This window comes from Phocoena sinus, chromosome X (genome assembly GCF_008692025.1).
Source record: "Phocoena sinus isolate mPhoSin1 chromosome X, mPhoSin1.pri, whole genome shotgun sequence".
Taxonomy (NCBI): Eukaryota; Metazoa; Chordata; class Mammalia; order Artiodactyla; family Phocoenidae; genus Phocoena; species Phocoena sinus.
The window spans coordinates 30,384,157-30,396,759 of record NC_045784.1 but is presented as its reverse complement, the minus strand read 5'-3'; the positions used below and the strand labels follow the sequence as shown (position 1 = coordinate 30,396,759).

Genomic DNA, 12,603 nt, shown 5'->3' with positions numbered 1-12,603 from the left:
CCACAAAGAATCCTCACTATTAGCATCCCTGGGAGACCTCAAGCATAGATGTCAGGCAGAAATGCCCATTAGTTCCCACTACAGGCGAACAGGGAAATAAGGGTCTTGGTCTGAGGAGAGTGGTCCCATGTCAGCAGAGGGAGAAATCTTAGACCCTATCAGGAGGCACATTTAGACCTTGAATTGGGATCTTGTGTGGGACCACAAGGACTTCAACCTGCCTGCAACAGCTTTCATTCTTGGGAGACCACGTTTAGTTAGATACGGTCATCTTCACTTCCTCCTGTTGGGACACAGGCTGGTTGGCTCTTACTATCATATAGGCATCATTCAGGCAAAAGTTGAGCTTCTCTACCAGGAGCCCAACTGAGGAACCCGAGTGAGGACTCAAAGTGTCCAGCCCAACCCTTGGATTTCAGCCCAAGACATCTCTGGGAAGGACTGTCAGGTAGAGCGTCTGCTCACTTCTTTATATCACGTCTAAGAGAGGTGAGGTCCTCAGTCTGAAGGTGCATCCACCAGTCAGCAAATGGAGAGTGGTTCCAAGCCTTTTAAGGAGCCAAGGTGAGGACCTCGAATGATGATCGCAACGAACTCAGGATAGGAGGGACCCTACTGAGCTCGCAGCTCTGGTGTCCCCTGGCAGGGAGGTGGACTGAGGCACCCCTTCACTTCCTTCTCCTGGATCGCAGGGAGGTTTGAGGTGTCAGCTGAAGAGTAGCAGCGGGGAGGGTGCCCAGGCTCTGCCGAGACCTGACATGATAATATTGAAGATGAACCGAGAGGACCCCACTGCCAGCACCTGTTGTCACCTGAGTAAATCCAAGGCAGGGCTGATAGGATGCAGAGTAAAACTCTAAGGCCTCTGTGGTTCCTCTATGGGATTCTGGGAGGACAGGCTGACCGGGAAAACAGGAACCTTGTGGGTTCCCAGAGCAGTGCCCTCAAGGAAACTTGCAGAGGCAGCCTTTGATAAAGCCAAGGTGGAATCTCCCTACTTTAAGGTGCTCACGTCATCTCATTCTCCAGCCTCCAGGTATCCAAATCACCTGTCATTGGCCCACACTCCTGTCTGCTGTCCCTGACCATAGCCACCATGCCTCGTGGTCAGAAGAGTAAGCTCCGTGCTCGTGAGGAACGCCGCCGTAACAGAGGTGAGACCCAAGGTCTTAATGCTCAGGCCACCACAGCAGGGGTAGAAGAGACCACTTCCTCACCCGCTTCTGTTTCTCAGGGTACTCCCCAGAGCTCCGCTGCTGCTGGCCCTCGCCAGGAGCCTCAGGGAGCCCCAGCCACTAGCTCTCGTGATGCAGGGGTTTCATGCCCAGATATGATGTACGTGCCAAGGGCCAAGTTGAGGAAAGTAAAAATTCCTCCCAGGCCTCAACCTCCAGTGATCCTGGAAAGGATCTTGTAACCAGGAAAGCAGGGATGTTGGTGCAGTTCATGCTGTATAAATATAAGATAAAGGAGCCCATTAAAAAGGGAGAAAAGCTGAAGATTGTCAACAAAAGGTATAGGGAGCACTTCCCTGAGATCCCCAGGAGAGCCTCCGAGTGCGTGGAGCTGGTCTTTGGCCTAGAATTGAAGGAAGTCAAGCCCAACAGTCATTCCTATGCCCTCGTCGGCAAGCTAGATCTCACCGATGATGGGCGTCGGAGCAGTGGCGGGCGGTTTCGGAAGAATGGGCTCCTGATGCCTCTCCTCGGTGTGATCTTCTTGCATGGTGACCGCGCCTCTGAGGAGGAGATCTGGGAATTCCTGAATATTTTGGGTGTTTTTGATGGAAGGAGGCACTTCATCTTGGTGGAGCCCAGGAAGGTTATCACAAAAGATTTGGTGCAGGAAAGGTGCCTGGAGTACCGCCAGGTGCCCAGCAGCGATCCGCCATGCTCTGAGTTCCTGTGGGGCCCGAGAGCCCGCGCTGAAACCAGCAAGATGAAAGCGCTGGAGGTTCTGGCCAAGATCCATGATACGGTCCCCACTGCCTTCCCACCCCACAATGAAGAGGCTTTGAGAGATGAGGGAGAGAGAGCCCGAGCCAGGGCTGCAGCCAGGGCTGGCACTACTGCCACTGCCGTGCGCGTTCCAGGGCCACATCCAGCCTCTCCTCACACCCCTAGTGAGGTCTGAAGCCCACCCATTCTTCACTTTGTGGTAGGAAAAGCCTGTTAACCAGTGTTCCTGATATGCTTAAATAACTTGTTGACTTTTTTCCTGCATTTTTAATTGGTGTTCCTTTCAACAGAAAGTTTATTTAGATTCAGAATATAAGTATATGAATGACATGGATCACACACTTATTGCTGTTTGTCAGATTTAGGAGTAAGAATTTTGTTTTTTGAAATACGAATTGGAAATCCTTAAATCACTTTTGTGGTCCAGAACAAGAATAACATCACTTTAGGATAAGAATATCCTTGGAAACATGAAAGAACACCACGCTAAAATAGGATCAGAAGATAGCTAGGTAGCTAGATGGAGAGATAAGGTAGATAAGACAGAGAGCTAAAGTCAAAGTTGATCAATTCTTGGTTTGCCTTACTCCATTTAGTCTTTCTTTTGTAAATTTAAAAGATATATACTGGATTTGCTTATGGTTTTCAAGAATGTTTGAGAATACAAATTATAGCAAATGATTTGTTCATGACTCTTATTTTACACAAACATTAACTGAGCATCTGCTCTTAAGAAGTCTCTGTGCTCGTACTGGGGATGTTTAATCAAAAAAGTCCTAGCCTCTGCCCATGCAATTACAGTTTCTCAGAGAAGCTATTATTGTATGGAAAAGGGTGAGATGCTCTCTACTTCAAGAAGAGCAGGTAAAAAAGCAGGGTAAAGAGAGGGTGGAGAGAACATATTCCGTAGTTTTCATTGTTAAAAGCGGAATTTTGGCTGATTGGGAGGATTTTTTCCGTCTAGAATGCTGCATATTCTCTGACATATCTTAGATGTAAAAAAAAAAAAAAAAAAATCCCAGCTGGATTGATGGTAACGTCTGAGGTCAAGATAATCATAGTAATAACTGCCGTTCCCTAACGTCTCAATACGAGACAGGCACAGTGACAGATGCTTTCCATACATTACATATATTCCACCAGTCCTACAAGACAGGTCTTATCAAACTCGCTTCACAGCGAAGATCCTGAGGCTCATAGAGTTAGAGTTTGGTAATGTGCCAAATTTCATAAGGCTAGTAAATGACAGGGGTGGGACTAGACTCCTGGTCTAGATTACCGTAGAGCTCATACTGTTCTACTCCTCCTACCCTGAGACACATCCTGTGTCTTTTATTTCAGTTGTTTTCTCGGTACTTCAAACTTTGTCTTAGGTGATAAAAAGCATGGCCTTGTGCTCAAACTACTGGATTGGAACACGTAGCGAGAGCAGTAAGAATACCAAAATATTTGAGAGGTATAAATAAATAAATGAAAGAGACAATATTCGGTGACAGTATAAGCATCTACATTTGCGATGTTAGATAACCTCAAAAGACTAGGGGCTCTCAAAATCATCCCCTGTAGAAAGTAAATCTATCAGAACAGAAGTGACGTGGGAATCTTCATCTGGCTGATGAGATAGAATAGATCAGTGTGCTTTTTTCCCTGACAGGCTACCACCACCTGTTCTGGGACTCCTGCCTTGTGCTACAGCTTCCCCATCTCACATTACTCCTGGGCCAGGGACCCATTCTCTGTAAGGTTTGCAGAGGGAAAACTGCTCAAGAGTTTGCAGAGATGTGGAATTTCCTAAGCAGGCTTTAATCCAAGAGACAGAAAGCAGGATGAGGGCCCCGTGTAGGAGGACTGAGGAGACCAAAGCCCAGAATATTGGGGGGTGGTCATTGGGACACCAGTCCTGTCTGCTATCAGACACAGAGGGTCTCAGGCAGACCTGTTAGGCTAACCGTACCCTCACTTATTCTTCAGGCTTCTTGGGGCCATAAGAAATTTGTCTAAGGGCAGAGTTCTCAGGTTGGTAGAGGAGAGAGTGTGAGTCTCTCACAGAAATGACAGTGATAAACCTGAATAAAGACCCAGCCAGAACAGTAGGATCCCATAAAGTCCCATCCCCTTTGGCAGCCCCCTGAGGTCCAGAACAGTCCTGGCTGCTTGTGACTAACACTTTCAACTCAGGTCACGGGAAGGTGGGGACTCTGGGGATCAGCAGAGCCCTCAGCCTTAGATCAGCAGAGAATGGAGTCCCAGGAAGTGTGCAGAGTCATAGTGAAGACCCTGTCTGTGGACGTGGGGACCACTCAGTCCACCACTGTCAGGGCTACACTCAGCCCCTCCTCTGCTAAGTGTAGCCCTGGGAGGCATAGGTCCTGGGAGGCATAGGCAAGAGCTGGCAGGGTCAAGTGCCCCCTGACTTCTGCCTGGGGGGTGTCAGGGAGGGGAGGACCTTGGTTTATAGGCTGGCTGTTCAGCAGAGAGTGGAATCCCAGGCGTGACAGTGTCAAAGTAAAAGTCCGGTATGAGGAGTGTGGCAACCAACTACCCAGTTACAGATACATCCTTAGAAAGTCCCGCGTCTGTAATTGGCCTGGGGAGGCAACAGACAGGGCTTTCAGACTAAGTTCACCCCTTATTGCCTGAAGGAGGATGGTTTCAGGAACTTAAAGTCCTTGGACTGATGGAGGAGGCCTCATTCAGCAGAGGAAGGGTACCCAGTTCCTAACAGGAGTCAACATGATGACACTGACTGACAATGAAAGGATCTCTCCCAGAAAGAAGGGGACCACATAGAGCACTGTCCCTGTTGTCAGACCTGAGGCTATGTCACTTAGGCACGGTGACATGACGCGTCATACTCACTTCCTCCCAGAGCTCTCATGGAGGTAAGGAACCTCATTAAAAACCAATGTGCTCAGTGGCTCTCCTTAGGATCTCAGGGAATTGTTCCCTGTACATTTTGTTGACAACCTTCAGCATGTCTACCTCCATAATGGGCTCTTTCATATTTCTGCAGTAGGAATTGCCTGCCGATGCAGGGGACACGGGGTCGTGCCCCTGTCCGGGAAGGTCCCACATGCCGCGGAGCGGCTGGGCCCGTGAGCCATGGCCGCTGAGCCTGCGCGTCCCGAGCCTGCCTGTGCTCCGCAACGGGAGAGGCCACAACAGTGAGAGGCCCGCGTACCGCAAAAAAAAAAAAAAAAAAAGCTCATATTTTCTTTTATTTGGGGTTGTAGTCTGAGCATAGTGCATAGTATACAGTAGGTACCTTATATTTAATCAATAAAGGCTGAAAGAAAGACTATAAATAAGGGAAAGATCGTCAATTTGTGGTTTGCCTAAATCCTTCTCATGTTTCTTCTTGTAAAAGTGGAAGTCATACACCTGGATTTGCTTAGATTATTCAGGAATGTAAGATAAATTAAATTTTCATGGATTAGGCCACATGCTTCCTCCTTTTTAATTTCCCAATCATTAATTGAGAATGAGCTCTTTGGAAGGCATCATACTAGTACTGTGGATGCTTCCCCCCGCCACCCCCCAAAAAAAGCCCCCAAACAACAACCACCACAAAAACAAGATCTAGCCCCTGCCCGTTGAATTTTAGAGTCTAGGAGCTGCTATTATATAAAAAGATGGTGGGATGCACTCTGTGACCTAAAGAACAAGTAAAAAGTAGGGTTAAAAAGGGCAGGCAGTTGGAGCTGAAAGCAATCAAGTGTAAATGGCCTGAGGCAAGGCCACTTGGCGCCTTAGGAAAATGCAAAAGCCTTCAGTGAGAAGTAATTTTAAGTGAGGTTGCCTGGTGGGCTAGATGAGACTGTGGGAGTGGTGAGCCCGGCCAGAGCCTCAGATGGAGGGCCTCAGAGAATCCAGAATCCACTGGGCTGGCAGTCTTTACCCTGGGTTGGGGGAGCCAGAGACCTCGCCATTAAAAGCGTACTCAATTATTCTATCTTGTGTGTAATTTGGCAAATTCTAGGCAAGTTCTAGATTTTTGTTGGTAGTTAAATAAGTGGAAGTAATGGTTATTTAGAAGAAAGGGTAGCTGGTAGGGAAGATACTGGTCAATGACAAAAATTCTGGGAAGATACTGGTCAGTGACAAAAATTCTAAGGACTTTGAGTTGTTTCCAACTAGGAAAGATTCTCCCACAAGCGCATTATGTATTATATCCTCTGGTGTGGATATTACATGATTGTCCTTGCTAGGCAGCATTTTAGTTAATTGCGATTCCGTTGTCTTGCTGTTTGGTTAATGTGCTCAAGCTCACGGGGCCAGTGAAACAGCACGTAAAACAATTGATCAGCTTAAACTGGTTTTGCCTCCTTAAATAGGTTGTTGATTAATCAAACCTTGTGTTATTTTACAGAGACAGAACTGCACATCTCCAAGAAGCAACCCATGACCCCAGGATGACCCTGGAACCAAGATCTTCAGTCTGCAGAGCTCAGAGAATAGAAATGTTGCCTGGAGAGCCCGTGACAATCCTTCAATTAAGGAAAATCTGGCCTCCAGCAGCATGAGTAGCTTATATGGACTAATTCAAGACTAGCCAATTAGCTTCCAAGTTTGAAATTACCCGGACCCCTTAAATTTCACCCAGACCGCTGGATTGAGGTGAGATTTGAGAGCCTTGTCTCCTGTGTTAGTCGGCCTTGCAGTAAAGCTCTTTTCTCAAAAACTGTTGCCATAGTGTTGGCTTCTGTGCACACAGTGCAGTGAGCCCTTGTTCAGTAAGTTTTGGCAACCCAGGTGAAGTTTAGGTCTTGTGACCGCCTGCCTGAGGCACTGTAGCCCCTGGCAGAGTGTGGGCCCTCAGCACCAACCTTGAGTAGCCACCTAGACTGAATTTGTCTAGAAGGTCGGCTCTTGGGTTCCTGCTTCCCCGCCATGGCACTCGAGGCTCCTCGGGCTACTTTTGCTTTTGAGAAAAGAAACAGCTCCTGGATCAGACGTCTTTTGGGTGAGTAACCTTGTTAAAATGTGCCTGTACCTAAATTGTCTAATAATCTCAGTGGAATTGTGGGTTAGAGTCCTGCCTGGGGGAGTTTTTTTTGCTCCGGATAGAGTCCAGGTTAGAGTCCTAAGGCTGGGATCGTGGGCTAGAGTCCCACCCTAAGAGAGACAGTACAAAAGGTTACAGCTGCTGAGGTACTCAAAGGATTGGGTTAAAGTCCCAGGCCTTTGGATTTGTTTGCCTATGTTTGTTTAGGTCTGACTGTTATATCTGTCAGGATTGGCTAATGGGAGTTGGCTATTGGATGACTGTGGCAAAACTTTATTAAACCTGATTGATATTAATGAGGGTCCTCTGACTCAGGAGATAAAAGACCTTGCTCCTGGACTGGAAACCTTGCTTTACAGGGTGATGGGGTTTTTCACCCATGCCTAAGATGATTGCCCGGAGGTGGTGTTACACGTGTATATTCCTTTTTTGTTTTTTTGTTGCTTTATTGGAGAATAGTTGATTTACAATGTTGTGTTAGTTTCAGGTGTACAGCAAAGTGAGTCAGTTATACATATACATATATTCGTTCATTTTCAGATTCTTTTCTCATACAGATTATCACAGAATATTGAGCAGAGTCTCCTGTGCTATACAGTAGGTCCTCGTTGGTTATCTGTCTTATATATAGTAGTGTGTATGTTAATCCCAAGCTCCTGATTTATCCATTCCCCCCCCACCCCACGTTTCCCCTTTGGTAACCATAAGTATGTTTTCGATATCTGTAAGTCTGTTTCTGTTTTGTAAGTAAGTTCATTTGTGTCATTTTTAAAAATCAGATTCCACATATGAGTGATATATGATATTTGTCTTTCTGTCTGACTTATTTCACTTAGTGTGATAATCTCTAGGTCTGTCCACGTTGCTGCAGATGGCATTCTTTCTTTCTTTTTTATGACTGAGTAATATTCCGTTGTATATATGTACCACGTAGTTTTTATCCATTCCTCTGTCGATGGGCATTTAGGTTGCTTCCATGTCTTGGCTATTGCAAATAGTGCTGCAGTGAACATTGGGGTGCGTGTACCTTTGCAAATTATGGTTTTCTTTGGATCTGTGCACAGGAGTGGGATTGCTGGATCACATGGTATTTTTTATTTTATTTTATTGGAGTATAGTTGATTTACAATGTGTTAGTTTTAGGTGTACAGCAAAGTGATTCAGTCACACATATACGTATATTCGTTCATTTTCAGATTCTTTTCTCATACAGGTTATCACAGAATATTGAGCAGAGTCCCCTGTGCTATACAGTAGGTCCTCGTTGGTTATCTGTCTTATATATAGTAGTGGGCGTGTTAATCCCAAGCTCCTGATTTATCCATTCCCCCCCGCCTCACGTTTCCCCTTTGGTAACCATAAGTTTGTTTTGGATATCTGTAAGTCTGTTTCTGTTTTGTAAATAAGTTCATTTTCTTTTTCAACACATTTTTTAAACATCTTTATTGGAGTATAATTGCTTTACGATGGTGTGTTAGTTTCTGCTTTATAACAAAGTGAATCAGCTATACATATACATATAGCCCCATATCTCTTCCCTCTTGCATGTCCCCTGCATTGGCAGGCAGATTCTTAACCACTGCACCACCAGGGAAGTCCCGGAATAAAGTTTTTATCTCAAAAGGCAGTGCGATAGTATTGGCTTCTATGCATGTCAGGCAGTGAGCCCTTGCTGGGTAACACTAGTAAATGACAGGCCTGGGACTAGACTCCTGGTCTGAATTCCTCTAGATCTCACACTGTTATACTCCTCTTGGCCTAAAGCAGAGCTTGTATTCCTTGACACTCAAATGTATCTTGGGATAAAGATAAGGACTGTGTGGCTAAAGAACGGGATCGGAATCTATCCAAAGCATTGAAGAATACCTCAGTAAATGCCAGTTAGGAATAAGAAGGAGGAACAGGAATAAGGAGAAGAAACAGATGCTGCTCAGTGACAATAGGATCATCTCTATATGCAGTGTCACATAACCTCAACCAGGGGAAGCACAAAACCATCCTGGACAGCTCCTTTCCTTTAGAAGTAGGCGCATATCTCAGACACTGTGGGTTGGGTTCTAGGTCATCACAATAATGCGAATATTGCAATAAAGTAAATCGCACGAAATTTTGGGTTTCCCAGTGCTTATAAAAGTTGTTAATCCTATTGTACACTTACTAGACAGTGTCTAAAAAAAATGTACACATCTTAATTTAAAAATACAAAACAGTGGGCTTCCCTGGTGGCGCAGTGGTTGAGAGTCCACCGGCCGATGCAGGGGACACGGGTTCGTGCCCTGGTCCGGGAAGATCCCACATGCCACGGAGCGGCTGGGCCCGTGAGCCATGGCCGCTGAGCCTGCGTGTCCGGAGCCTGTGCTCTGCAACGGGAAAGACCACAACAGTGAGAGTCCCACGTACCGCAAAAAACAAACAAACAAACAAAAAACAAAAATAGTTACAAGAATAACAAAGATAGCTGAGCAGAGAACCATAAGAAAATAATGAAGAAGTTTAAAATATTTCAAGAATTAACAAAATGTGGCACAGGGACCCCACGTGAACACATGATGTTGGGAAAACGGCACCCATTCACATGTTCAATGCACGGTAACCACAAACTTACAATTCGTAATAAAACAATATCTGTGAAGCATGATTAAGTGAAATACGATAAAAAGAGGTATGCCTATAAATCAATTAAAACAAGTCACAGAAGAGGCTAACTCTGGCTATTGAAAAGGACAGATTAGCATTATTTTTCTCTGGGAGCCCACCCCTGTCCTGGGCCCCCTGCCTTATGTTGCATTTTCCCCATCTCACGTCAAGTCTGGGACATGAAGCTACAAGGTTTGCATTAGGTACGCTGCTCAAGAGTTTGCAGGGATGTGGCATTCCCCAGGAACCTTTTAATCCAAGAGATAGACAAAAGGAACACCACCCCCCCCCCCACCCCCCCCGAAATGAGTGAGGACTGGAGAGACAACCACGCCAAAATATAGGTCATTCAGAGACCTGCCCAAACGTGCTCTCAGACCTAGAATGCCCAGGCAGGGCATCCTCTCTTATAAGTCTCATAGTTTTCAGTGAGGTCAAAGTCTTGGTCTAAGAAGAACAGCCTCAGTTCAGTAGAGGGAGAAGCTCAGGTTGGAGGGTCAGGGAGGATCAGGTCCCGGGACTGGCCAGGAGTATGGTGGGGCCCCTGAGTGAGGAAAGAGCGTATCACTAGACCCACAAATGAGGGGGCTTTACAGACCCCTGCCCCCATTCTTAACCATGAGAGGCCCCAGGCAGAGCCATAGGGATGAGAAGCCTCCTCATTTCTGTCTGTCTGGTCTCGGCGAGGGAAGAGCTTTGTCTATCAGGATCAGGTTCCAGTTCTGCAAGGGAAGGGGTCTTGGCCATAACCAGACAAAACAGGGTCAAGGTGAGGACCTCAGTGCTAATGAGAGCGTCTCTCTCCGAAGGAGGAAGGCTCACAGTGTGGCGCCCCTCTTGTCAGGCAGAGATGGTCAGAGCAACGCCCTGCCTTCCCCACTAGGGGCTCGGGGAGGTGAGGGCTTTGTTTGGAGGCTGAAGGACTCGGGACCACAGAGGGAGGGGTCGCAGGCTCTAATAGATGGCACGGAGAGACCCGCGAGGGAGGATCATGGGACGGCTGACCTCTGAACCCTGGGATCCCATAGAGCCCCGCGCGTCCCGTCAGCCGTTGGAACCCCACACGAGGCAGCCGCAGCCGGTAGTGGCTCCCACACTTCCGCTCCGGGGGCGAGGAGCCGGACGGTTGTTCACGGCGTTTGTTCGGCCAAGGGCGGATTCCCAGGACTGATCTGCAGTCGAGGTGAGGACCTGAATGCGGACCCAAGGGATCCTTCCCCCCTCCCGTAACAAAGGTGACCCCCACAAATCGCGCCTCTGTGATCGAAAGTGGAAGGTTCCCGAAAAGCTGTTAGGCTGAGTTCTGCCTGGAAATTCTCAAGGGGGAAAGCCTTAATCTAAGAGAGAATTTCCTGATTCTGTAAATCAAGGAAACCTAGGCCCTGACTGAAGTCAAGGCGGGGGAGGGGGGGGCGGGGAGGATGGGGGGCGGGGGAGGGGCGGGGCCTGAGTGCTAATGAGGACGTAGAGATGGCAACAAAGCCGCACCCATGCACTCAGTTCCCGGAGCCTCCAGGCCGGGGTGGTCGTATATAGCAGGCCCAAACTTCCCCCCCACCCCCAGGAGCTCAAGGAGGTGAAGCTTGTGGGCACAGTTCAGTAAAGGGAGAAGTCCCGGGCTCTGACAGATTACAAGATGGGCACCCTGTATGTAGGACCTAGGGACCACCGGCTCCAGAACACTAGAGTACCACAGACCCCCGCCCCTGCTGTCAGCTGTCAGAGACCCTGAGTAGTTGTGGCCGGATGTGAGTCATCCTGACTTCGGCTTCAGAGGTTCCAGGAAGTGAGAACTTTCATCTGAGGGCCATGCCTCCGGCCGGCCAAGAGAAAATTCCAGTACTGGTCTGGAGTCAAGGTGAAGACTTTGAGTGGGGAGTGAGAGGTGCCACTCGGCCCATAACAAACTGCACGAAGTCTCGCTGCTGGCTGTAGGCCCTGGGAAGCCCCAACAGAGCCATCAAACTGAGTTCTGCCTGAGATGTCTCGGGGCTGGGAGGGCCTTGGTCTAGGGAGTAGCTCCATCTTGCGGATGGAGGATACCTAGGTCCTAACTGAGGTGAAGGTGAGGGCCCTAAATACTGATGAGGGGGCCTCTCCCCATTTAGGGGTGGCATCACAAAGCAGCGCCCCTACACTTGTGGGAGGCTCCAGCCAGGGGTAGTCATATATGTAGGACCCTGACTTCCCCCTCTAGGGACTCAGGGAATTGAGGGCTTTGCTCTGAGGCTGGACTAGCCAGGTTATTGGTGGGAGGAGTCCTAAGTCCTACACATAGTTCAGGTCAGAGACCTGAGAGGACTAAGGTGAACACCGACTCTAAAATGTAGGGTCTCATAAATTCTGCCCGTGTTCTGAGTAGAAACCAAGAGTACCTGTCAAGCTGAAGCACTCTTCTCATGTGTCTGGAGAGTTCAGAGACGTGAGGGTGTTGGACTAATTGAATAGCCCCAATTCTGCAGAGGGAAGAGACCCAGGGCTTTATAGGAGTCAGGGTGAGGACCCTGAAAGAACAGTGATGATACCACTCACCCACAAACAGAGGAGACAACAGAGAGTGTCCCCCTCCTTGCTTGCAGTGCTGGGTAGCCCAGGTATGGAAGTCAGGTGTGTGTGAGCCTTCCTTTATTTCTTTTCTTTTTTTTAACATCTTTATTGGGGTATAATTGCTTTACAATGGTGTGTTAGTTTCTGCTTTATTACAAAGTGAATCAGTTATACATATACATATGTTCCTATATCTCTTCCCTCTTGCGTCTCCCTCCCTCCGACCCTCCCTACCCCACCCCTCCAGGCGGTCACAAAGCACTGAGCGGATATCCCTGTGCTATGCGGCTGCTTTCCACTAGCTATCTACCTTACGTTTGGTAGTGTATATATGTCCATGCCTCTCTCTCGCTTTGTCACAGCTCACCCTTCCCCCTCCCCATATCCTCAAGTCCATTCTCCAGTAGGTCTGTGTCTTTATTCCTGTCTTACCCCTAGGTTCTTCATGACATTTTT

General features: G+C 47.8%; 1 pseudogene; it reads left to right on the top strand.

Moving 5' to 3' along the window:
* The first annotated feature begins 1,096 nt into the window (after positions 1-1,096).
* LOC116747698 lies at positions 1,097-2,123 on the top strand (annotated as a pseudogene).
* The last annotated feature ends 10,480 nt before the right edge of the window (positions 2,124-12,603 follow it).